The 26331-nt window shown below is 44.3% G+C and overlaps 1 protein-coding gene across 1 annotated transcript in view; it reads left to right on the top strand.

Moving 5' to 3' along the window:
• Nucleotides 1-448: 448 nt before the first annotated feature.
• The window catches only part of GCGR (glucagon receptor), a 52523-nt gene continuing 26640 nt past the window's right edge, over nucleotides 449-26331 (top strand). The window contains exon 1 of the mRNA XM_015426553.1: nucleotides 449-562. The gene's annotated coding sequence lies outside the window, so the exon portion shown is untranslated. The remainder of the gene's footprint in view (nucleotides 563-26331) is intronic.

The raw sequence follows: 26331 nt of genomic DNA on the forward strand, positions 1-26331 counted from the left end.
GAGAGGAGGGTTGTGAATGTGACCGCCTGGCCACTTGGGAAGAGGACCAGAGTTGGGGCCTCAGTGTTAACACCAGTTCAGTGTGGAACGAAGTGGAACTCCGTGGCCCTCTCTGGCAAGGGAGGAAAGGGGGATTGTAGACTGTCCCCACTCCACCGCCCTGGCAGCTCGGCCCTAGAGTCCCCTCGCCTCGGGGAGGGACTTCAGCATCCCCACCGGAGAAAGGAGAAGAGTTAAAACCTCTGGGCGGGCCCTTCTGGGGGCACCGGGTGGCCTCCGACCGCAGCCTCGGGGAGGGGAGGGGGGGGCGGGTTGGCCCCGCACCTGCTGAGCTGGACGCGGCTGGGTCCCTCCTCCCGCCCGCGGCCCCCCTCCCAGCCCCTCGGTCCCTCCTCCAGAGCCGCTCAGAGGCTGCAACCAGTCGCCGCTCGGCAAAAGTTTTGAGCGGAGCGGAGCAGCGGAGCCGACGCAGGCGGGCCGGACCAGAGCGCGGCCGAGGACCTCGACCCTTTGCCCTGCCATGCGGCCGGGAGGCGCCGAGAGCCCTGCGACGACTACCCAGGTACCGTCCGATGGGTCTTCTGCGCTCCGGGGCGGCGCTGCCTGCTGTTCCTCGCGGCCGTTCCGGGGGAGCGGGGCGAGAAGAGGCTCTCGGCTGAGCGCTTGAAGGAGTTCCCGGCGCGTCTCTGGGTGGCCAGATGGGCAGAAGGGAGCGGTGCGGCGGCGCCCTTCGCATCCGGAGGCGCGTCCCTGTGCTCCCTCCCGTAGTAGGCGCTGCGCCCCAGGGGGGCTGAGGCGGCGGCCTCGATCCGGATCATCCACGTGGCCGCTGGATCGGTTTTCCCTCGGAGTCCAAGGAGTAAACAGACGAAGCGGCGGCAACTCGCCGTCCCCAAGGTCAGGGGGTGAACCATTTTAACGTCGCGATAACCCCCAAGAGAAGAGGCGGAAACTTCGATAGTATTTCTAATGTGTATGTTTAAAAATGCCAGGCGCCCGCCCGCCCGCCTGCCCGCCCGCCCGCCTGCCTGCCTGCCTTTATGGGCTAGAGCAATGAGGCTATATAGGCAGCCATGTGATGAGACAGACAGACAGACATTTTAATATGCTTGTATCCCACCCTCCAAGGAGCTCAGAGCAGTGTACATGGTTCTCCTCCATTTTCTCCTCACAACTGTCCTGTGAGGCAGGTTAGGCTGGGAGAGGGTGACTAACACAAGGTCACCCAGAAAACTTCATGAAGGACTGGGGGTGTTGTTAACCTCTTTCTTCCAGACCCTAGGCCAGCAGCACCCTAGCCACTGAGAAAGGATGCCTCGGTCACTGTCCCCACAGCCATCTCCTCATCTAGAAAGGCTTGCGCTGGATCTTCTGTCTCAGCATGTTCATACTGTACCTCCAGTAAGAAGAGAAAACCAGTGGGGGCGGTGTTTGAGTTTAGCTATATTGGCCCTTCTGCCAATTTTTGCGCCTTGTTTATGCCATCCTTGTTTCTTGTCTGTTTTGTCTCTTGTGCCTTTGCTGGTACTGCACTGTCACCTACTCCCCTAAAGTCCCATCGCTGCACTATGCTCTGCCTCCCACCCTGAGCCTCTCATAGGGACCTGGCCGTCCAGCTAGTCTCCTAATGCTTGGCAGAATTTGGATCAAATTAATACTTATGGAAATCTGTTCTGTGTGCAGGGGGAGGGGGGGATAACAGGGGAGAGGGTGTCCATTGCTTAAGCAAGCAGAAACAAAAGGGTTTTTTTTTGCCCCACATGAACAACAGCCCAGCAATAAAAAACACCCATGACAACAATGGGAAATGAGAACTATCAATAGTTATAATACACAATCTGCTTTAAAAATCCAGTAGGATCTGATAGACAGAATTATTGTTTTTGTAAAATCAAAGACTGCAGTCCCTTGGAAGAAAATGTCCATATGAAAAATCCGTGGTTAATCCGATACATTGCCAAAGAACAAAGTCCACAAAATTCAATGAAGACTGAACTCAGTCATAGCAATTGCCATTTCCACTACGGGGGTGTAAAAAAACTGGAAAACAAGTGTGTCGGAGTTAACTAGATATGCAGGTAGAAGAGAGCTTTGTACCCATTCAGCCAAATCTGTCACAAATAGTTAAAATGCATGGGATAATCCTGCAGCAGTAAATGACAGAAGGCAAAAAGGACATCCCCCCTCTGCTTGTTGTTGATATTTGGACTGGAGGTGTTAGGATATGGCCCTCATTGTGTAAATGAGCCCTGGAGTTCAGTGTGTAGGAGTGGGTTGATTTAGTACTAATACTATCCGAGATGGGTTTACTGTCAGTATTTTTCCTACACACATGCTATCATCTCATGCAAACCTCCCCAGCTGTTTGCATCAACAGCAACCCCTGGCACTCATTGCTGCATGATAATTGCATGACACTGGATAGACCCTTTGTGTTTCCCTTTTCGCAAGTGACACTGGCCGATTCTGCATCTGGCATTTGCTCCACTGATTGCAAAGTCACCTCTGAATGTCCATAAATCTGTGCAGAAGGAACCATAAAACCCAATGATCAGAGAAAGTGAAAGCAGCAATGCAGAGGGGAATTTCTGTTCCAAGCAGCCCCATAGCCAGAAATTTTGGGTTGGTGGGGCATGGGAAAATTTTGTGGGGCAGGAGGGAGTGGGGCAGCTGCAAGATTTAAAGGGCCCTCCAGCTGATCAGCGGCCACATGCTCCCGCCAATCAGCTGGAAGGCCCTTTTAATGTCACAAACGGGGAGGAGGGGGGGAGAGGGGCAGCAGATATTGTGGAGCATGTCTTACATTTGAGGGGGCGGAGGCCCAAAATACCCTACTGTAGCTATGGGCCTGGTTCTCATTGGTAAAAACAATGGAGGGAAAAGCCAATGCAGAATTGCTCACTGTTCGGTTAACTGTCCAGGGTTGGACATGCTGCGGCTGAAAATCGCTTCACAGTCCATGGGGATCTGGTTCCAGATAAATCTATCCCTCCTCTTGCATCACTCACAAGGCAGGAGATCATGGAAACCAAAAGAGATTGTAGCAATCATACCAGCTTCTTGCTTTGTATTTGCAGAGTTGAAATATTTTCCTGTTGGCTTCCACAGTTAGCTCTGACCTCTGATCTGTATACTAGGGCAATAGTTGGAGAGCTTAGGTAACAGCTCCACTTATTTATTTATTTATTGCTAGGCTTGGTTTCTCTTGTTTGAGGGTGACGACATTTCTGTTCTGTACAGCAAATTCTTAGAAAAGCTGCATTTCAGTGGACAGTCTCTCTTTAACATCTTGGCTCTCTAGTACAGAATGGAGAATTGACTCAGCCTCCTTGAAATGACCTACAGGAGTTACCCCTCCCCACTGTATCAGCTAGCTCCCTCATTTATCCCAGAGTAGCCCCCTCAAGTGAAAAAGGCTAGACGTATTATGAATGCTTGTGTTTCACCCATCTAAGTAGTTTCAAGGCACTCCATCAATGTACTTCCAATTGGCAGAAATCATGGGCATGAAGGTAAAAATCCGTCTCGTGTAGTAGGATTTAGATTTCTACATTTCTGCATTTTTCTTTTTGTTTAAGTATAGTTTTCTCAGGTTTTTGTAAGCTGCTTTGGGTTATAAGGGGAAGAAAGTGGCATATAAATTCATACATAATGCTTTCATATACATATACACACACACACACATATTTAAAATTCTAAATTCTGTAATGAGAAAGCTGTAACTCTGCAGTCATAAGAACATAAGAGAAGCCAATGTTGGATCAGGCCAATGGCCCATCCAGTCCAACACTCTGTCACACAATGGCCAAAAATACCAGGTGCCATCAGGAGGTCCATCAGTGGGGCCAGGACACTAGAAGCCCTCCCACTGTTCGCCCCCCCCCAAGCACCAAAAATACAGAGCATCACCTGCCCCAGACAGAGAGTTCCTCTATACCTTGTGGCTAATAGCCACTGATGGACCTCTGCTCCATATGTTTATCCAGTTCCCCCTTGAAGCTCAGTCAAGATCAATTATGTAGACACACAGCATTTTCATCATTATACTGTATCTCTTTTTAATATCAGGTCTGAATGTCAGTTTTTGAGGAATTTTAAGTATTTGAATGAAGAACATGGAGCACACTGTGATCCTAAGCAGAGATATACCCTACTAAGCCCACTGACTTCAATGGCCCTTAAAGGATATAACTCTGTTTAGGATTGTATGGACAGACAACAGTAGGTAAGAAGGGGGGGGGGTGAAGGTCATTTAGAGGAGTGGGCAGTAGATGCAGAGTGCTGACCTACTGAGCACTGACCATGGGCAGTCTCTCTGACCACTTTCTTGATGAGATTCTCATAAATGGGAATGTGTTATGTCATCCCAAACTGGAAACAGCTACATTGTGTTACTTGGGCCCAGATAGCTATTAATTATTATTTAGTTATATCTCACTTTTCTTCCATCATGGAGTTCCCAGGAGGTCTCCCATCCAGACACTGGCCTGGGTACGATCAGCTTGGTTGTGGTATCATGTATTCCCCAATCATACCCTCGGACATCTCCACTCTTTGGCTGCAGGCATAACAAATCTATGTATGTAATGATTCTGGATACATCGGGGAAGAATCGAATGCATTTTTTTTCTCCAATGCATCACAAGCTCACCCATTCATCTTTCTTCTTATTTACTGCTGGAGCACTAATGACAGGACAGTCCTGACTTCTCATGCCCTATCTGGCAAAATAGGTTCTGAGAAGATGTCCAGGGGCTGAACTAGATCATAGCGCCTTCCAGCTTTGGGGTTGGCTGCTATCCAGTGCTTAATTTGTGAAATGATAGCCAGAGTTCAAGCCTACCCAGAAGCCATGGCTTCTGTCCAGGAAGTCTTAACCCCTAATCTTTTGTGGAGAGGGACGTGCTGGCTCAGTCATGAGAAAGACACTGTACATTCTTTGATTCACCCCTTCAGATAACCAGAAGGTGCAGAGAAAGACTGCCCCCATAACACTGCATGCTTGTACACAAGAAGATCGAATATATCAAACTGAATTGACTGTATAACTGTGCCACTGCATGTCTCAGTCTAGATCCCCTCCCTTAATGTTTTATTGCAACATCACAAATGCTTGATAGTTGGTCAGCAACAGAGTGGTAAAAAGTCAGTTTACACTGGAAAACTGGTGCCAGAGAGCACAGTGAAACCATTGCACCACTGTTTCTCTGCATGCCGAAAAACATGGGGTGGATTCCTTCAGTCCACATATAGGAACATTACCAAGGTTACACAAATGGGACTTCAGGTGCCCAGATTGAATGCTGGCTGCTGGAAACAGAATCTGTGCCCTGTCAAAAATCAGCTCCAATTAATCACTAAACCTGATTTTTCAACTAACGTAAATCTAGCTGGGCAGGGTGGAATGTACCTCTACCAATCTGAGAGGTAGGTAAATAGATTATATTAAATATCTTAATATATTTACAACAGCATTTCGGGGGGGGGGGGATTCTGGAAAAGCTCCTAGACGGTATTAAAGAGTTAAAGAGTCCTGCTGTTTAACAGAAAATACCAATACACATGGATGAGCATCTATGTGTTGCAGGGCTTGAGCCTCAGAACTAAAAGAAATGTCTTCTGGAATATGAGGGTGCTATAAGATAGTCTACAGACAATTCTTACCATGTTCAAGTAAATGGGCTCAGAGGGGTGTAGCTCTGCTTAGGATGGCATTATAAGTCTTGCCCACTTGGAAGCATTTTGTGCCTGTAGGTTGGATGCTGATTTAGAAAGTAAGGTCTCCTTGCCTTTGGCTCCATCAAAGGGACCCTGGTGAGTGCTGAATCATTTCCACATAGCTGCTTCGTTCCCCTTGGGGATTCTCGCAGTGATTGGAAGCGCCATGCAGGGTCCTTTTGGTTCAGCCTCAGCCTCTCCACAGTGCCCTTTGTGCCTCAGCTCCAAGCTGAGCTGTGTCAATAGAGTGATTGCAAAGGATTCTGTTTGAACAGGCCTTACTCACCATGAGCTCTCATGGGTCAAGCAGTGGCCGGTGCAATAACAACCGCTGTCATTTTGTGGATTTCTTGCAATTGACCCATCAGCACAGAAACAGCGGCATCAAAGTTGGGAAAGGTATTGCACTGAGAGGACAGGGCAACTGCTGTTCTTGACCTAGCTCTGATTGCTTTTCAGTATCTTGAAGAATTCGTGGATTCACTTAGAAAGGTATTTTGCAGTAGTCTCACTGAGTGTCCTGTGTGTGAGCACACATAGACACATGTAGCTTTGAGGCGTCGCCCCAAATGTGAGATGTGTCAAACTTGGGCCTCATTTGCCATGGGTTTCCTAACTGTCAGTCTGTCTTTGGTTCTGTATGCTCTTGCATTCTGGCTGGGGGGAGGGGAAGTATTTGAATGTGTGTGTGTGTGTGTAGAACTGCTTCGCTGAAGAGTTGTGTGAGCTTGTAACTGCATATATGTGGGGCCTCCCTTCCCTGGGAAGAATGCATGCTTGATCTTGAGTACCAGACACTGTTAGATAAATGTAACCCTACGCTTGCAGGTGTTGGAGGAGGGCTAACGGCACACAGTACATTTTGGCGGGCTGAATGTATTAGTGTGATTGGACTGGTCCTAAGGGGAAGGGGGTGTTTGAATAATGTATAATATGGGAACTGGCGCCATAGGAGTCAGTTCTGACACAGATTGACTATGCTTTAAACCTCTTTATCTCTCAATAAACAAATCACTGCCAAGAGAGTGTTGTTGGGAGTGAGTTTTGTTCCATACTTGACAAGAGGGCAGTTGGCCTTCGTTCCACTGTCCTTCCTTGGCGAAGCAGCACCAAGACTTCCCTCTGTGCCGGTGAGTTATTCTGCATAGACTTAGCAAAGCAAAGACAAATTAGGGCTCAGATGAAATATGCAGACTGCAAAAATGTGACCCATGAGTCCAGGCAGCTGCTACTATGAGCCACGCATCCTTCCCCACCTCTTCTGAGACGGCCTTCTGCATCCATTCAGTGGGGCCTCTGAGTGAGCTGCCCTTTGCTGAGCATCCTACCAACATGCTCTCAACCATCTGTGTTGGTGGCTCTTCCTGTGCTCTCCATTCTCACAGAACAGGTTAAGAAGGCACAGTTGGCTCTTTGGAGCAGCTCTTGGTCCTGAGCTGATGGAATCTGAAGAGCCCAGAGTACCTATGTGTAATTAGTGGGTCTTGTACACCATAATTCAGTGCCTACTGCAGTCGCTGTGAAGGCTCTTGAGTCGGGCTTTACAGGAAGGAAATTGTTGTAGTTACCATATTTTGCGCTTACAGGGTGGGAGAAGAGCAGGTAGGCCTTGGTGTGTTTAACTAGATCTAGGACTCGATTATGTTATAATCCACTTGGAAAAGCGGTATTTTCTAGTGGCCAATCTTCACTTTTCCTAGACTCTCTCATCTAAGTTCCCATAAACAACAGGCTGCCTACATACTTGAACGAAAGCAGTTATTATAGCTGTCCTTTACTGAGTCAGACCATTGGTCTGTCAAGGTCAGTATTATCTACTCTGACCGGCAGCAGCTCTCCAAGGCCTTCCACTCATCAGCTGGAGATGTCGGGGAATGAACCTGAGACCTTATGTATACTGACCTGATGCTCTACCACTGAGCCACAGCCCCTCCCCACTTGTTGCTTCCTTTTCTACCACTTCTCTGACATATCTGTAACATCTTTGTTTCCCCATGTTTTGCATTTCCCTTCTCATACAAATAAGAAAAAAAACCTGTCTCAGTCCATTGCCCATGTTAACTCTTGCTCTTGACCCTTTTAGCTTCTCCTCGGAGCCCTGAGGGTCAGCTGCCCTCATCCTTAGAACTCAGCACATGATGGAATATTGCAGTCTTCTTACTCACTTCCAATCTCATCACCTGCTTAATCTGACATTCTCTCTCTTTTTTTAAGTACCCAAGGGTACACTTTTATTGTTTTCCATTATACACTACAAACATATATAGAAACCAACAACCACTAACAAACATAAAACATATAACAGGAGGCATATTCCTTCTTCTATCCTTCAGTTATCTAATTATTACATTTCAGATCTCGTTATCTATTTTGCTAGCTTATCTTTCCTGCGTACTCAAATTCCATCAGGTTGTTACGCTTATATTATACCAGTCATAAAATCTCTTCCAAGTTTTTTGAAAAGTCCATTCCGTTCCAGCTCTCATCTCCAGCGTCAATTTATCATTCTCAGCCGTTTCAAACAGCTTATTCACATATTCTTGTTTCGTTGGAGTCTACATTGTTTTCCAATATTTAGCATATAAAATCCTTGCAGCTGTTGACAAATAAACAATCAAATACCTATCTGCTTTATCAAAGTATTTCGGAAATATATTCAATAGCAATATCTCTGGAGTAAATGGGACCTTAGTTCTTATAATTTTTTGCATTATTTCATGTACCCATCTCCAAAACCTTTTTGTAACATCACATAGCCACCACATATGATAGAATGAACCAGTCTTATTCTTACATTTCCAACATTTACCTGAGCTAGTAGCATTTTGTTTAGCTAGTCTATCTGGTGTAATATACCATCTATAAAACATCTTATACATATTCTCTTTATATGATACAGCATTAGTCAATTTAATGTTTTTCAACCATATCTGACATTCTCCAGAGGCAGCACATTGGTGGTCTTGCCCTCTCCTTTACTGTCATTTTTCAATGCATTTCCATCAAATGCAATTGCTAGTGTGTGCAGTTTGTTCCAGACAAGGTCTGGCATTGTTGAAGCAGCTTTACTACAAACAAGCACAGAGAGTGAGGCCTACTGCAGTTTTCCCTGCCTTGACTTATGCTGTGCCCCTAAGTAAAACTTTGTAGAGGTTCTCAGTTCTGGTCTCCTAAAAAACATGGAATGGTCCATCAAACAATACATAGTACAACATCACAACAAGCTGCTACTCTGTAGCAGAAAGGTAGATTCCACTGCAGTCTCTGAGGGGATTCATGCCAAGCTCCGAAATCAAACAGACATGTACCTACACTGTCCTTTGATCTTTGTATTTTCTTGTCTCCAGTAATAATAACACCAATCTGCCATTACTCTCTGTTTCCTGAGAGTTTCCTTCTCACCTTCTCACAAAATGAGGTGATATCTTTTTTTAAAAAAAATCTGTTTATTAATTTTCAGACAAACACACACAAAAAAGGACATATTAATATTTAAACATTTAAACACATCGCAACCATCAGTTCTGGTTTACTAAATTAATTACAGATTAAATTGAAATTAGTTATACATTTAGTACAATTTTATATTTCCTTTTCCAATCCTTTATCTTATATCCCGTAGTACAAGACCTTATAAATTACTCTAACAACATTTTCATAGTAAACCAAAATTACTCTTGTAGTATGAAAATTGTTGCTACTGAACAATCTTCATACTATTGAAATCATTCTGTTTGCTTGAGCAATTTATATCTTATTCCCTATTTAAACTGCAATCAAAACAATGTTTTAAATTTATTCTGTTTCTAAAGACCAAAAGTCTCTAACAAGGTTTAGTATCTATACCTTCCATATACCATAATATTTTATCTTTTAAACCATTCATTATTAATTATTGATTTAATTGGGCACATAGTTAACTCTACCAATATATCTATATAAACATTCTTACCAATCTTTAAACCGAATTTATAGGCTAGAAATCACATTAAGCCATCATAATTATCATCATTTTCTATTACTAAATAAAGTTCATTCAAAGTTTACAAAGACTTACATCCTTCTTATATTTTTATTTAAGCTATCATATTGTGAGGGGGGGATTTTTTTCTTCCATTTCAATATTCAGAGACCTAATTACCTCAACAATTTAATCAGAAACCATTTTACTAACATTCTAACCCACATACTAATCATAAAAGAAAAACAGCACTACCTTTATCAACCCAAGCCTCATTTTATAGTCTCTCCCTCACCTTCACTAACTAATACCAATAAGAGTATAAAATACAACACAACACCATTCTTATTCTCAACTCCGTCCATATTCATACATCAAGGTTTCATATAATAAACATGAGAAAAGAGTAAATTAATGAAAGAAAACACACAAACCACACAAATACACCCTTACAACTTTTCCATCTTTTCATCAACAGAATCCATTTTTTTTACATGAACTGTATATACCCAAAGAAGAAAGATAAAACCACATTGAACCAAACATAGTTTTTGTCTCATCTTCCCCCCCTCCCTTTCCATAGCCTCCTTTTTCCTTTCAATTTCATTTAGGTGTCTTGAATCTTTATATTCATGCGGTTCCATTTCCAAATCAATTGTTCCATATTTCATAAAGCCAGTCATTGTCCTTTCTTTAGCCTTAAGTTTCTTTACCACGCTTTTTCCTCCTCTTTTCCCTTTTCCCTTCTTACTCTTTTCCACTGGTAACCATTTTGTTGTTTCCTTTTCTAATGCCAAATTTGTTATTTCTTTTGAGAAACAACCCACATCAATGTCCATTTCTTGTTTTTCTTTCCCCACAAATATCAGTTGTTTATTGGGTACTTCCCTCATCCTCTCCTTCCCTCGTCCTCTCCCGGGAGCAATCTTGTTCCCCAGCAAGTCTTTGAGTATATTGAGCTTGCTCTCCAGTTTTAGTCTCATCTTGGTTTACGTTTTGATAACTCTCTACAAGGTTATTACAAGCATTTTTGACTGCTTGTGTAATTTCTCTCACCAAAAAGTTTTGCAGTTGTTCCCAGGTGTGAGTACTAATTAATGTATCAGGGTCTAGCTCTTCTTCGCCTATTCCCAACTCCATTTTACCACGCTACTCAGTATTTAAAAACAAACAAACATCTGCATCCTCCCATCAGGATAATGCTGAAAAATCAGCATCAAGGGCAATTTCAGCACCAAATATAAGAGAGATGCTGCACAAATCAGATTAATCCACTGCTTGTGACATCAGAGGTGTCCCAGCTAATCAGATACTTTCATAACTATGATTTAGTCTGTTCTTTTTATGCAGCAAAGGCTGACAGCTAGGACAGTGACGGGTAATGAAGATTAGAATTAAGAAACAGTAGGAGGCTGAGGGGACAGGTGGGAAAGAACTGAAACACCAGTCCATTGTAGGCAAAAATACATGCAGGTGATAATGAGCTTCCCCTAAGAGTGGCTGAAGCCATTAGATCCCATGTAGAAAATGGGGTGTTATTGGCAGAGGAAGCCTCCTACTGGCATCACATGCCAGTATTCCTGCCTCAGACATCCCCTCCCCAGCCAAGCACTGAAGCCCCCGCTGCGTTGGATTGTCGCTGTAAGGTTCATGCCAAGTGAGCCATGGAGTGTGCGCCATTAACACACTAGGAGCTAATCCTTTTGTATTTTAACAAGAGAGCAGTCCCCTTCCCTCCCCCCAGCCTTTCTCTTGAGCAATCAAGGTTTGGGGGGGGGGCGTGTGTGTGTGTGTGTGTGAGAGAGAGAGAGAGAGAGAGAGAGAGAGAGAGAGAGAGAGAGAGAGAGTGTGTGTGTCAGGGCAAATCTGATGCTTGTTTATTGGGAGGAGGGTCTTGAGGAGAGAAAGCACTCCTTTCCATTCCCAGCAGCGGTGTTGTGGATGCTGCACATTCATCCTTCAAGAGCTTTTCTTTCCTCAGGCCAATGGCAAAATGTTACAGGAGCTCTGGGGTTTTCTCCTTTTAAAAAAATAAAGGAATGGAGAAAATCCCCCCCTCCACCCCAGACTTTAAGAACTGCTCAGTTGATCCCACTCAAAAAGTCCAGAGCACATGTTCATAGCATGAGTCTTGCAGATGAAAATATCAAAATTCTCGCCCTTTTCCCCAGATTCCCTTTAGAAGTCGGGTGTTCTGAAATAAGGGGTTACATTGATAATATAAAACTGGTTTTATAATTATCTTCTGTGGAGTCAGAGCTAAGATGTAGTATAAAATAGCATGTATCTGGCAGTAAAGACCCTAGAATGATATGCAGAACAGAGACCCACGTACAAAGCCATGTCTGGCAATGTGTTTACAGAACTTTGTGAGACAGCATTAACAAAAGATGACAACGTTCATTTAATGGGATTTTTTTTTACCCATGTGGAAAAAGGGGTACCACTTTCACATGACATAGTGCTCTTTGCGAACACACCTTGTGGGCCTCACAGGAAAGCTTTCTGCTTTGAGCCAGGTAAAAGGAAAACCTCCTTTGATCTAATTTATCATGGGAAGTGTGGTTTGGCTGTGGGTGAGTGTACATATGGATCTAGGGTTGCCAACTCCTGGGAGGGAAGTTCCTGGAGAAGTAGAGGCTGGGGATGGCAGAATCTGGGCAAGGGAAGGAACTCAATAGGGATGTGATACCACAGAGTCCACCTTCCAAAGGTTTCATTTTCTCCAGGGGGAACTATTCTCTGTAGTTTGGGGATCAGTTTTAAATTTGAGACCTAATGGATGTTCTACTTGCAGCCAATATGGGGAGGGACCAGAACTAATGTCCCCCCCCCGCCACCTTTATACACCTTTAACAGGCTTTTTGCATTTCACAGCTGAGCTGTGATGTAGCTAGGGTTGCCAAGTCAATTTTTCTTACCTGCGGGGGAGCCTCGCCGGGCTCCGGGAGCCCTCCGTCGATGTGCGTGACGCGCGACATTGATCACGTTGAAGGCGTGGCCCCGATTGTCGGAGGGAAAACCATAGAGTTTGGTGACGCAGCCATGCTGTGCTTCGGGGGGGACGCAGTTCCCCCCAGGGCCCGATTCCGCGGCGGCGGGAATCGGGCCTCTGAAGTGGGGGTTTACCCGCCCCCCGCCCCCAATTGGCAGCCCTAGATGTAGCTTTACACACAGCTCAGCTGAGAAAGTAGAAGGGGGTTTCCCAGGCAGGGGGTGGTCGTGTTTGTTATCTTATTGGTACTTCTGCACTGATGGGACAGGGGAAAAGGAAGGTGAGACAGTGAGAGCAGAGGGTAGCACAGGACTAGGTGTACCGACCTCCAGGTGGGAACTGGAGTTCTCCTGGGATTACAGTTGATCTCCAGACCACAGGCATCAGTTCCCCTAGAGAAAACAGCAGCTTCAGAGGAGGGATTCTGTGGCAACATTTCCCTGTTGAGTTCCCTCCCTTCTGGAACTCCACTTTCCTCAGGCACCATCCTCAAATCTCCAGGAATTTCCCAAGCCAGAGTTGGAAATGCTAACAGGAATGGTGTGTGCAGACACTGTTCCTGCCTGTTCCCACACCACTCACACCACTGCTTTTCCCACCCTTATGCGGAAGCAGCCAGTACAAGGGACCAATAAGTCTAAGGGGAGACATTGTGGAATCATAGAATCATAGAATGTTAGAGTTGGAAGGGACCTTGCAGGTCATCTAGTCCAACCCCCTGCACTCTGCAGAAGCATAGCCGAAAGATAGCCCTACAACATACCCGAAAGATGATTGTCCAGCCTCTGCTTGAAAACGTCCAGCAAAGGAGCATCCACCACCTCCCGAGGCAGTCTGTTCCACTGCTCAACCACTCTTACAGTTAGGAAGTTTCTCCTGCTATTTAGCCGGTAACGACTCCCTTGTAATTTGCACCTATTAGATCTAGTCTTGCAATCCGGAGCAAGAGAGAATAGATCTGCTCCATCTGCTACATGACAGCCCTTCAAATACTTGAAGACTGCAATCATGTCCCCTCTAAGCCTCCTCTTTCCCAGGATAAACATACCCAACTCTTTCAGCCTTTCCTCATAAGACTTGGATTCCAACCCTCTCACCATCCTAGTTGCCCTCTTCTGGATACTCTCGAGCTTGTCAACATCCTTCTTAAAATGTGGTGCCCAGAACTGGACACAGTACTCCAGGTGAGACCTGACCATAGCAGAATAGAGTGGAACTACCACCTCCCGTGATCTGGACATGCTTCTGTTAATGCATCCTAAGATTGCATTAGCTTTCTTCGCAGTCACATCGCACTGCAGACTCATATTTAGCTTGTGATCAACCAGAACACCTAGATCCCTTTCACATGTGCTGCTGTCAAGCCAAGTCCTTCCCATTCTATATCTGTGCCTTTAATTTTTTGTACCAAAGTGCAAGACTTTGCACTTATCTCTATTGAAATTCATTTTATTTGTCTCACCCCACTGTTCCAGCCTATCTAAATCATTTTGAATCCTGACTCTGTCTTCTTCAGAATTAGCAATCCCACCCAGCTTTGTGTCATTTGCAAATTTGATAAGCAGCTCCTCTATGTCTTCCTCCAGGTCATTTATAAAAACATTGCACAACTCCGGGCCTAGGACCAAGCCCTGTGGCACTCCACTCGAGACTTCCCTCCATGTAGATGCAGAGCCATTTACGAGCACTCGTTGGGTACAATTTTTCAACCAACCATGAATCCATCCAACCCACACTTAACCATCCAGATCACACTCAACCAGCTTATCCTCAAGGATATCATGAGAAACTTTGTCAAATGCTTTACTGAAATCTAGATACACTGTATCCACAGCATTGCCAGAGTCAACCATTTTAGTAACTCTGTCAAAAAAGGAGATAAGGTTGGTCTGGCATGACTTATTCATGATAAACCCATGCTGGCTACTACCAATTAACTCATTCCATTCAAGGTGCTCACAGACAGAGCGTTTAATAATCTGCTCTAGAATTTTTCCAGGTATTGATGTCAAACTGACAGGCCTGTAATTTCCTGGGTCTGTCTTTTCCCTTCTTGAAGATCGGGGTAACATTCACTCTTCTCCAGTCTTCCGGCACAACACCAGTACTACAGGACATCTCAAAGATTAGCGCCAGAGGCTCTGAAATAACATCTGCAATTTCTTTTAGCACCCTGGGATGCAAGCCATCCGGCCCTGGTGATTTGAAAGTATTTAAGGCAGCTAGATGCTCTCTAACCATTTCCTTACTTACTGTGGACTGGCAGTTCCTCCTTCCTTCATATGCCCTAGATTCTTCAGTTTGTATACAGCTCACCTTATGGTTAAAGACTGATGCAATGTGATAGTTGAGTAATTCCGCTTTGTCTTCATCCCTTGTTAAGGCTTGACCGTCTTCCTCTAGCAATGAGCTTACCCCATCCCTGTTCTTCTTTTTGCTCCGAACATAGGCATAGAAACCTTTCTTGTTATTTTAGCATCCCTCGCAAGCCTCAGCTCCATCTGTGCTTTAGCCTTTCTGACACCATCCCTACAGATTCGAGCCTGCTTCTTGTACTCACCCTCAGTAATTTGACCCTCCTTCCATTTCCTGTACATTTCCCTTTTTAGTCTCAGCTCTTTAGAGAGTTCCTTGTTCAGCCACCTTGGCTTCATTACCCATCTCCCACCTTTCTTTCTTAATGGAACAGTTTGCGATTGTGCCTTAAGCACTTCATTTTTCAGCATCACCCATCCTTCCTGTGCAGATTTCCCCCTCAGCATTTCCAGCCACGGGATCCTACCTAATATTTCTCTGAGTTTTTTGAAATCAGCTTTCCTGAAGTCCAGGATATGAGTCCTACTATGTCCTGGTTTCACATCCTTCTCTATGTCAAATTCCAAGTTGACATGGTCACTATTCCCCAAGGATCGCACAACATTCACTTTATCAACCAGTTCTTCCCTGTTAGTCAGGATTAAATCTAGGATAGCAGATCCTCTGGTTCCCACCTCCACCTTCTGAGAGATGAAGTTGTCCACAAGACTATTCAAGAATCTGTGGGATGCCCCAGTGTTAGATTTCCAGCAAATATCTGGATAGTTGAAATCTCCCATAACCACAACATCCTGTCTCTGTGAAAGTTTAGCAAGCTGTTGTACAAATGCATCATCTAGTTCCTCCAGTTGGTTCGAAGGTCCCCCACAACACTATCCCCTTCTTGAATAATCTGCCAGGGGAAGTTATTATAAGATTCTCCAGAAGACAAGTGAGAGATCAAATTCTCAAAGCGACAAATGGAACCATCTTGAAAGTCAAGGACAAAGAAATAAAAGTGTTGAAGGACATCCCGTTTGAAATAAGAAGGAAAAGAAGAAAATACAGAGACTTGGTTTTATTTCTACAGAAGAACAACATTTCCTACAGATGGCTTGTACCCGAAGGCAAATTTATGGACAAGAAAGAAAAAATTGACTCTGTTGAAAAGGCACGTGAATTTCTGCATCAACATAGTCGCCCAGCAGGAGAAAAAGAAGAGGAGGAAGAAGGCAGCACCAAAGAAAGTGAAGAAGAGGGAGCAGTGGCATCTTCAGACGAGAACTCAGACTCTAAACTGGGGGCGGCAGCCCCAAAGACAAGCTACCACTTGAGAAAGAAAAAGTATAAAAATGAGATGTTATTGCACTCTGAAATCTCTTACAATGTTTTGTTATAAGTAATTCTTTTATTACTCTTTAAGAAGTCAGATACGGTGGGGTTTAAATTTTTACTTAAGTATTAATAGATTATCAGATGACCACATTCAATGAATTGGAATCGAATGTTGAGTTAAAAGCTAACTCATGAGCTAAAGGGACCCCCAGCTCCCCAGCTAATTCCATAAAGGAGTCAAGCAAATGAACACAAAGGCCAGTGCCAGAAGGTCCTTTTGTTGTTGTTCAGTCGCACAGTCGAGTCCGACTCTTCGCGACCCCATGGACCAAATCACACCAGGCCTTCCAGTCTTCCGCCGTCCTCTGAAGTTTGCTCAACTTCATGTTCGTTGCATCTATGACACTGTCTAACCATCTCATCCTTTGCCGTCCCCGTCTTCTTTGACCTTCAGTCTTTCCCAGCATCAGGGTCTTCTCCAGTGAGTGCTCCCTTTTCATTTGGTGGCCAAAGTATTTGAGCTTCAGTTTCATTATCTGGCCTTCCAGGGAACAGTCAGGGTTGATTTCTTTTAGGATCAACTGGTCTGATCTTCTTGCAGTCCAAGGGACTCTCAAGAGTCTTCTCCAGCACTATAGCTCAAAAGAATCTATTCTTCGGCGCTCGGCCTTCCTTATAGTCCAACTCTCGCAGCCATACATGACTACTGGGAATACCATTGCTTTGACCATGCGGACTTTTGTTGGCAGGGTGATGTCTCTACTTTTTATCATGCTGTTTAGGTTCGCCATCGCAGAATGGCGCCTCAATATTTAGAAATAGTCTATATTTGTTTACTAAATGCTGCAGAGAGACATCAGAGGAGAGCAATCTCTATAATGTCTTGCTTGTGAGCTTTTGAGGAGACAGCCACTATTGGAGACCAAGTCCTGAAAGATGGACCTTTGCTCTAACCAAGCAAAGACACTCTTCGTTCATCTGCACTCTGTTCAGTGCCATTTCCCTGGGTATCCTTCCTTTCATAGGGAGAGGCTCCATTGGAAAAGATGCTACAGGTATACCCAGCAATAGATGTTGAGGACTCACTAATTTTTGTGTGTGTGGGAAGTATATAATGTTGGCTTCTCCTGGCTGGTGCACCCAGTGACATCTGTTGGCTTTGCCAGTTTTATAGATGCCACAGCTCAGGTATGTACTACTGGAGCTGTATGGTATTAGGGATGCCAGGGCTGTATATTCTGGCACTGGAATGGGGAGTAGGGTTGCCAGCTTCAAATTGGGGACTCCTGGAGATTTGGGGATGGAGTTTGGGGAGGACAGGGACCTCAGTGGGGTACAATGCCACAGAGACCACCCTCCAAAGCATCCATTTTCCCCAGGGGAACTGATCTCTGTAGTGTGGAGATGAGCTGTAATTCCAGGGGATCCCCAGGTCCCACCTGGAGGCTGGCATCCCTTATGGTATGTAAGGCTGGAAGGAGACAAAGTGTGATTGTTACATGGATTTCTACTTTAATGCCTTGGGAGAGCTAGTCCTCTGTATACGAAAGCACCACAAAGCCTAAGCCAGGTAACACAGACAAACACTGTGATCCAGATGGTGACAGTCCTAACACCATAAAGCTAGTGGTCAGGCCCCCAAATCCAGGCAAGTAAGCCCATGACCCTGGCCAGGCTAAGTATCTGGGAAAGGGCAGCTCCCCTCTCTGCTTCCTGCCTGCCTAGGACTTAATATAAGCACCATGGCTGCCAAGTGGCAGAGGAATCCCAGCCGAAGTGTTTCCAGTAAGCAAGTATCCCTTCGTGGGTCCTGTTATTTGAACTGTAAACAGTGCCAGCCAGTGATGGGAGTAGACAGACTTGTGTCTTGGAGAAGCTGAGATGCAATGTGACTCATATCTGCCACAAGATTCAACAGTTTGCAAACAGACTAGGTACAACCTCAGCGACTGTGATGGTGGGAGCCACTCGCACAGCAAATAGCCCTGCTGTGTGGGCATTAACATTCTGTTCATTTCACAATTACTTACCAGATAGGAAATGGAAAGTTACACTGGTGGGTTCAGCCCAACTCCTCCTGGGCTTCCCTCTATTCATTTCCCAGCTTGTTTCACTTAAATAGACCCTTTAGCCTTCTACTTCTGGAAGGATGTTCTTTGATTCTACAGTGTATTTCCTTGATGCCCTTTAAAGTAATGCCCCTTTACAGTAATGTCTTGAAGCAGGGCCTCACCGCATGAAGTATGATACCCCACAGTTGCCTTGGCAACCTAGTTCATTCAGCTCTCCAGGAAACTCCTGTATTAGCAACTGATGAGCACTCCATCTATGGGAGAAGAAAATGGAAAATTCTTTGTAGCTTGCAGAGAACATACATGCGAAGAACAAAGAGGCCAGATGGTCTTTGGGGATAGTCAGGGATACAAGCAGTGGATTGTCCTATGAGGTTGATGGTGTCTTAGTCCATCCTTCCTGTAATGTATTGAAACGATTACATGAATCACCTCATAGGACTCCTATGTTAAGCTTTGAGCCAGACCAGGGCTCCTCTGAGCGAACTTCCTATTGGGCGCTTCATAACAGCGACCAATCAGAACTGTGCCTTTTCCCTGCGAGGGAAAGACTTTCATTGGTCCTTAACTAAGCAATCTCATTGGTTGTTATTTGTAAATAGGCGTGGCTACATTAGCCCGGTTATGTTTAAAAGGAGCATAAGCTCCCACTGTTTTCCGTTCTGGTTTCTTACTGAGTTTTTTAACAATCCAGGAATTTAGAAATAATCCTATTGGGATTTTAGGAATTTTTCCTCTGTTATATTTGGGGAATCCTCCCCCCCCCCCCGAGATAATGGCAGTAGGATGTCAGATGAAGCGCATTTATGCAGAAAGGCAAGGGCATTTTATCTAGGGGTGGATTAACTGTGTTTTCACAGTTAGGTTCTAACTGATAGTTATATTTAGATTCATATTTTTCTCGTAGATCAGATTGGCTGATGAGTTTGAAGGCCTCTGCAGTATGTAGCAAAGTTTAATAATTTGAGGTGTCAAAGATCAGCCTCACCCTGAGCACCCCCCCTGCCCTGATGCTCCCTAGAGTCTCCTGTGGTAATTTATTGTTTTATTTATTTATTTTTGAGATTCTTATTCAGCCCTCCCCAAAGCGGGCTCCCAGGGTGGATCACAAGAAACCGAGTCCAAAACTCATTACACTAAAATCACATTAAAATCATTAAAACAATAAACAATAAAATTCACACAGATAGTGACCGTTTCATATAAATCTGTTAGGGCTACAACGTGGAATCAAATGGGCCCTTTCAGTGAATTGGGAACTAGAGCAGGGAGGCCAGTCAAGATAGACGGCCGCCACCTCACCTGAAGGCCTGGCAGAATAGCTCTGTTTTGCAGGCCCTGTGGAACGATAGAAGGTCATGTGACACCTTTTAAATGTCTGACAGAGGCTAATTAGTGTTTGTTTACACAGTCAGGAATGTTTAAGATCATCGCAGAGATGCTTAATTCAGAGTCCCTGTCCCCATTCAACACCATAATCTCTGGTATATTTACTTAGGAATCCCAGGGTGCTTCAACCGCACCCCCACCCCAGATACATTATCTCAAAACACTCTCAGGTAACATCATAGAGGAAGGACTATGGTTTAGTGGTGGAGCAGCTGCTTTGCATGCAGAAGTTCCCATGTTCAATCCATTCCTCAGCATCTCCAGTTAAGAGGATCAGGTTGTAGGTGATGTGACAGACCTCCACCTGAGACCCTGGAAAGCTGAGATGTTGCCTGTCAAAGCAGGCCATACTGTCCTTGATGGTCTGACTCAGTAGAAAGCAGAATCTTGTGTTCATAATTGTAGTAAATTGTGAACTCCACTCATTTTTGCGTTGGCAGAGTACTAGAAGATTAAAAGTTCCTCATTGCCCTAGAGCTCTTTTCTTTACCTTTTGTTTAAGCCTTTTTAGTCTATGCAAGCATTTCCAAGCAACTGGCTGACATTTTAGGCTGAGTGTACATGATCATTGTTTTATGGTTTGAATTGTCACTGTTGAGACAATAGTAAAGTACTGTTGGAAGTTTGCAGCCCAAACCTCAACTTAGAAGATTAAAAATGTCATAGGTTGATATGTAATTGTCTTACTGATATCAGCAAGTCCTATTTTTAACTATGGGTGTTTCAGAAGGCAACTGTGGATTTCTATCTGCTGTAGCTGCCACTGCAAGAGCCAAATTAATCCAAAGCATCCTATAGGAACTGATGTTAGAGAGGCACTGTAAACAGTTCTGGAATTCAGAGTAACTACACCTGTTTCTTTGTACACAATCAGTAGGAATCCCCCCCCCCCCTCTCCCGCGTTCAGTATATTCTGTAGAAGAGATCAATTTTTGCAAGGAACCAGGATCTGACTGAGAAGCCTAATTTCTTTTAAAGTTTAAACTTGAGTATCTTATGTGCCACTTAATATGGCCTAGGAAGCTCCAATGGTGAAAAAAATGAACATACTGTTAACAATTAAACTGATTGCGGTAATGAGATGGTAAGGGAAAATCCCAAGGTAGTACTAAACAATGATAGCCTATTACATAAGAAACAAAGATTATAAATCTGGAGAAATGACTGTTCGGTAACTTTTAAAAAATCCCAGATGGGTGGCAACAGCACAATAGCTGTTGCTTAAAAAGTGGTCAGATGGCATCCTTACAGAGATCAGCGAATGGGAGAAGAGGGTGGAGCAGGAGGATAGCTGCAGTGAAAACCTGAAGACTATGGCAATAAACACTTGAATCTGGGACCACCTTCAGTTGTTGTTGGGTCATATTTACATGTCAAGTGGGAAGATGGAAGAGAACACTACAAAATGAAATCTAATCACAAGCAGGGATCCAACAGATACACTTCTCCCCCCCCCCACTGTTGGCCTCAGTAAACCTGCACCAAATGTATTTAGTATTTTTCTAGAGGCATTATACCCTGCTCAGATCCCTCCCCCCAAACCCTGCCTTCCCTAGGCTCCACCCGCAAATATCCAGGAATTTCCCAATCTATATTCTTCCTGTGCTGCATGCAGTAAGTCTTCCTTGACACACACACACACCCACTTCACACCTTCAACCTCAGGCTTACTTTGAGAGCCATCTGGAAACAGCTTTGATCTACATGTCTGGCCTCCACTGGAAAAAGAACTCTGAGTTTTGTCACTTCAGACAGGAATACAGAGATGGAAAAGGTGCCCATGTACATATGTAGCGAGTATAGGAGGATATATCACAAAGACTGTATACATAAATCTACTTGAACTTGCCTTTCTGGAAGAGTGGATGTCTTGGCTTCTGAGTGCTACCCTAGCTATCTTACCCAATGCCACCAAGAGTAGAAAACTGTTAAAGAAAGTCATGCACTCATGTGTTGGCAGATTGGGGTGGGTAAACAGGGAGAGCGTTTCTCAAACTTGTAGTAGTTCAAAATAATCCCTGGTGCTTAATGTTTTAGAGTTCTCATACCCCTCACATAAATTATATCAGTATTCTTTAGAACATTTCAGTAAGGTAGCCCAGTACAATCGTTTCATTCGTTTATTGCAAAAATTTACACTCCGAGTTTTGATCCACCTAGTTCTCAAAATGTCTTACAAACAGTCAATTCCATACCTACACAATTCAGCAGCAGCCCCTTGATCTCTGACTGCTGGCAAAGGCTAGAGAGTCTTTCTTCACACGCATCTGCTGTATGTGCAAATATCCTTTGAGCAGAGAATTCTTTCTGCCAGGGAAAGGGGAAGCAAGTATTTTTGGGATGCACCTTCTCTAGCTGGTGGAATCAGAGACAGTGGTTTGTGGCTTGCCTAAGGCCCATTCAGTGGGTTCATGGGAGAAGTAAAACTGAAGTCAGGGACTTCTTTGTCCATATTTTGGCAATTATACCGAACTAAGCCCTCTTGCATGGGGCCCCTAGGAGAGCAAGCAAGATCATATGTGTCATGCTGTTCTTAGGAACTTTATTTTACTTCTCTGGTTGCTTTGGTTTTTATTGATAGCATAGTTTATGCTTGAATTAATGGCTGAACAACAGAAACAAACAAAACCAGAAGATAGCAAGGAATTACAGCAGTCTTCAAATGTCCGAGAGCCACTGACACTGGGAAAACACCAATAATAGCTAGATATCTCAGGTCAGCTCTAGTTAGTATTTGGATGGGATTCCTCCAAGGAATACCAGGGTCATGGTGCACACACAGGCAATGGCAAACCACATCTGAATGTCTCTTGCCTTGAAAACCCTATGGGGGGGGCGGGGTCGCCATAACTCAGCAGTGACTTGACAGTACTTTCTGCCACCATGGACTCCCCTCCTGAGAGCAATACCCCTGTATATTCTGGCACTGCTACCAGGGGCAGCATTTAGTGTCAGTCTACACACAGCTGGAAGTGGAAGTACTGGTGCAAGTAGTCCCCTGTATTGGCAACAGGAAAGACTTGCAGTTAATATTATGTTTTCATTTAAAAGTCAGCACAGAAAATTATTCCAAAATACAAAGATTGTATTATACAGCTTTTTAAAAAACATGTTTCCAACATTTAAGTTAAGAAATAATTACTTAAGGGAATTTAAGTTCCAGGGGAGAAAAGATAAACTTTCAGCTGGTAGCTAATTTGCCAAACCAAAGACACACAAAATGAGATTGAAATAAAATGGAAGAAGGTTAGGTGCTGCTGTATACCATTTCACAGGTAGTTGCATTTTGATAATTAAACATTACCAGGTGTTGAACACTGATCTGGCACATTCAATGTAAGTAAAAACAGTTTGCTGTGGAAGGGCTCATTTAACAACACTCAGGTTCTTGTGCACATAGATCTCCCTTCAAAGAGTGTGAGCTCTGTTTTCCCCTACTTCATTTCTCTCTTAAAAATTTTTTTTAAATTATTTTTTCCTACAAACACTACAAACTACAAACACTACAAGACATTAAAACACTAAACTAAAAAATACGCTAAACAAGGATCATACAAAATGATTAGTCATAAGCTTAATCAAAGTTCCCTCTATAATAAGGTTAATGGAATGTAGCTATTTCTTACAGCTTCTATTACAAACTGGTATTTGTATGGTTAAATCATGTAAGTACAGCTTGAACAATTAAACTTTCAAGTTTATAAGATTATGTTATTCTAATTTCTTTCCTCTATATTTCTTTTATCAAAATTCCATTGGACTTTCAGGGGTTTTGGGGCCGCAGCCCCTTTTTCTGATTCAGAGTCCTCTTCTGGGTTGTTGCTTGCTGTGCATTCCGAACCTCCCGACCCATATGTGCTGCTTTCTTCTTCCATGTCTTGTTCCTCTGTTGTTCTCTAATCATTCGCTGATCTTTGTTGCAGTTCCAAAAACATCTCCGCTTTTAAGACAGAGTCTGTCTTTTCTGTCTTTATAGTTGAAGACAAGTCCCTCAGGTATTATCCATCTGTATGGTGTGCAGTTTTTCTGCAAAAAGCTGGTTAAGTTTTTGTACTGTTTCCTCTTCTTTCTTATTTTGAATGGTATGTCTTTTAAGACTCTGATTTCTTCGTCTTTGATTTTTAGGGTTGTCGCATTTGTGGCCTTGAGCACCACGTTTCTTGTAGATCTCTATGAGAATCTCACCATTATCTCCCCAGGCAGGTTTTTTTTCTTGATAAATTCTGGATATGTCCGATAGATCATATCCATATCACTTTGCAACACATCTGTAGTTAAACCTGTCATTGGGGCCAACGCTTCACTTAAGATTTCCTTCAGATTCTCACCCTTCTGTTCAAGAACACCTTGAAATCTCAGAGCAAAGGTTGATTTTTCCATTTGGAGTCTTAAAAGCTGGTCTTTGTCAGAGGTCCTCTCTTTCTCCACTACCTTCAGTCTTTACTTAATTGCTCTTATCTTGGCTGCAATCTTTTTCGCTGATCTTGCCGTCTCCTCTGTTTTTATATTAGTCTCTTTCAGCTGTTTTTGGAGTGCTTCAAAGTTATTATTGAGATTAGTCATCTGATCCAACAGAGGGTGCAATGCTATAGCCAACATATTGGGAAAGTCAGTATTTACTTCCGGTTTAACAGCCGGATGTGCGATCTTGTAGTTCCAGAAGAGTGCTTCGGTCTTATCACCATCTTTTCTGCTCGATTAGTCATTGTTTACAGTTCAGGGAAAGTTTTAAAAAGTCAGTGAAAGTTTATTTATAAAGTCACCTTAGTTGAGTCTGTGCTTTACTTGAATCATTCCAGAATCGCTGTTGCTCCTAGCCCCCCTCTGTAGCTTAAACAGTTCGTTTAAAGTTGTGGGAGGGGCAAACTCCCTCCCCCTCCATCATTACAAATCGGGGCTTCAGATGGGCACTTAACCACATAGCCAGTTAAAGAGAAATAACACTCATGCTTCATTCCATGCCAGCTGCAGAGGTAGGGAGAGCTTTGTAATTTTGCTAGATCACTTGTTCGCTCGTCTGGTGTATGCCTCTTGGTGCCATGATGTCACCGCCGTGGCGGGACCTATCAGGGCAAAGAGGAGCCTCGATCCCTTGGCCGTGGCCTCGGAAGAGGCACCTCTCACACCCCCAGCTGGGAGTCCCCTCCAAGGAATCTGGGGGGGGTCCGGAATCATCCAGAACCCCTCCTGTCCACCGCATCATGGGCTGCTCCTGTTGGAGCTCCGAAGGAGCGTGCCCGCCATTCGAGTTGCTGAAACCGGAAGTCCATCCCCTACTTCATTTCTCAAAGGACATGCATATGGTCTCCAGATCAAATGCCATTCTCTCCATGCTTCTGGTATGTTGCTTACTTTGTTTTCATTTTTTCTCTCAAGCACCATGTATCTTTATTTGATCAGAACAAGAAAAGACAAAAAAGAGATTGTATGCCTGCAGGAAAATCTGTGTTAAGGCCAGGGCTGGAGGTAGCCCCTGACCTCCTCTGCTGTGCTCACTAGGGTAGCAGAGGAGAAAACACAGTGAAAAACGCTGTAATTCCAACAGTGTAATGTCACTTCCAGCCAGGGTGACCCTAGCTGTGTTAAAGCTGTAGAGTTTCTGATGAATCCTAGAGCATCACAACAATGCAATTCTACCACTTTCGGGTTACCCCCAGAAGTGATATCATGGTGTCAGACTTCTTGGGAACCTGAAAGTGGCATCATTGTGTTGTTGTAATGCTCTAGGATTCATCAGAAACTCTATAGTTTTACCACTGCTGGAAAGTAGGGTTGCCAATCTCCAGTTGGAACCTGGAGATCTGGAATTACAACTGATCTCCAGACTGCAGAGACTAATTCAGAGAGACAGCATCCTCCCATGTCCCTGCCCCTCCCCAGTCATAGAGTTGTTGTATGCTCACTGATGGAGGGAAATCTCCCACCCCCAGTGGATCTTGCCTGCCAACACTCCAGTGGCTGTCAGGAGAAGAAAACATATTTTTAAAATCTTGTCAGCATCATGATGGCATGACATCACTTCCAGGGAAACCCATAAGTGATATCACAACTCTCTAGGAAACTCTGTGGTAAAAGCACAGCATTTGCCAGTGATTCCTGGAGAGCAGGGTTGCCAACCTCCAGGTGTTGACTGGAGGTATCCCGCTATCATAATAGATCTCCAGGCAACAGAGATCAGTTCACCTAGAGAAAATGGCCACTTTGGAAGTTGGACTATGGCATTATGCCCCAAACTCCAGCCTCCTGAGGCTCCACTCCCCAAATCTCCAGGTATTTCCCAACTGGGAGCTGGCAACCCTACTGAAGAGGATTAACATGACTTCCTGGTTTCTCAGCAGTGATGTCTCATGTGCCCCCATCCCCACCCAGTCATCTGCTGCTTGCCAGTCTTCTGCCAGGTTCCAGCCATCGGCTGGCAACCCTAGCCCCAAGGCCCAAGGTCCACCTGTAAGGGAAATGCTGTCTTGAGGTCTACAGGCCATCAGCCTCAGGTACAGTCTTGTGATAACTCCAAAAGCCATGAGGGCTCACCATTAAAATCTCTGTATGTGCTCCTAGCATTCATT

The sequence above is a fragment of the Gekko japonicus genome, unplaced genomic scaffold (genome assembly GCF_001447785.1).
Source record: "Gekko japonicus isolate JY-2015 unplaced genomic scaffold, Gekko_japonicus_V1.1 scaffold1430, whole genome shotgun sequence".
NCBI lineage: Eukaryota > Metazoa > Chordata > Lepidosauria > Squamata > Gekkonidae > Gekko > Gekko japonicus.